Source organism: Cebus imitator, unplaced genomic scaffold (assembly GCF_001604975.1).
Source record: "Cebus imitator isolate Cc_AM_T3 unplaced genomic scaffold, Cebus_imitator-1.0 Scaffold112, whole genome shotgun sequence".
NCBI classification, from domain to species: Eukaryota; Metazoa; Chordata; class Mammalia; order Primates; family Cebidae; genus Cebus; species Cebus imitator.
The window spans coordinates 2409948-2411019 of NW_016107427.1; positions in this window are offsets into that span (position 1 = coordinate 2409948).

Genomic DNA, 1072 nt, shown 5'->3' on the forward strand with positions numbered 1-1072 from the left:
AGGAGGAGGAGGAGGAGGAGGAGGAGGAGGGGGGCGGCCCCCAGGGCTGGGCAGGGCATGCAGGCTGTGATGCAGAGCCAGCCAAGCCTTCATGAGCCCACCAGAGCTCTGAGGCCAGGCCGTCACACTGCACCTGCAAACACATGCAGCCTGAGCCTGCCAGAAGCTTCCTACCACTCTGGCAGGGTCGAGCTCCAGCCTCTGCATTCCTCAGGCCTCATCTGCGCCGATCGCTCCCTGCCCGCTCAGTGGCGAACAGCTCAGAAGGCACTGCTCTGAGACTTTTATCATCCCACAGCTCACACCAACCTGAGAACTAAGCTCTGATTTGCTTATCTTGCCCAAATTCCTATCTAAGGGGTCTGGAGAGTCATGCCCTACAAACCATAAATCCTCATCAGATGGGTTTTATTTAACCCTGCATATCATGACTTACTTTCCAATCTGACCGGCATAACATGACAAGGAAGAAAATCGAAATATTTTATTCCAAAATATGTTTCTGTGCCATATCTTGAAATAGCCCTGCAAAGCTGTCCTTTGGAAAATTTGCGTGTGTAAAGAATCTCTGTTAACTTAGCTAGTTCTTTTTCTCCCAGGCCCTCCCAATCCTGAAGAGATTAACTGAGAGTCTAGCATCTTTTAAAGATCTGAATAGGAAACATTTGTCATCTATCGTCTCTAAGGACAGTCACTATAAGACTTCAAAGGACCTTGGTCTCCACAATCTTTTATCTTAACATGAATATTTCCTTTCTATGGATCCCCAGGTCTTTAGACAAACTCAACCAATTGTCAACCAGAAAATGTTGAAATTCACCTATAGCCTGAACCGCCCCCCCCACACCTACACACACTTTGAGTTGTCTCACCTTTCTGAATCAAACCAATGTATATCTTTTTTTAATTCTTTTGTGAGATGGAGTTCCACTCTTGTCACGCAGGCTGAAATGTAGTGGCATGATCTGGGTTCACTGCAACCTCCGCCTCTTGGGTTCAAGCAATTCTCCTGCCACAGCCTCCTGAGTAGCTGGGATTACAGGCATGAGCCACCATGCGCAGCGAATTTTTG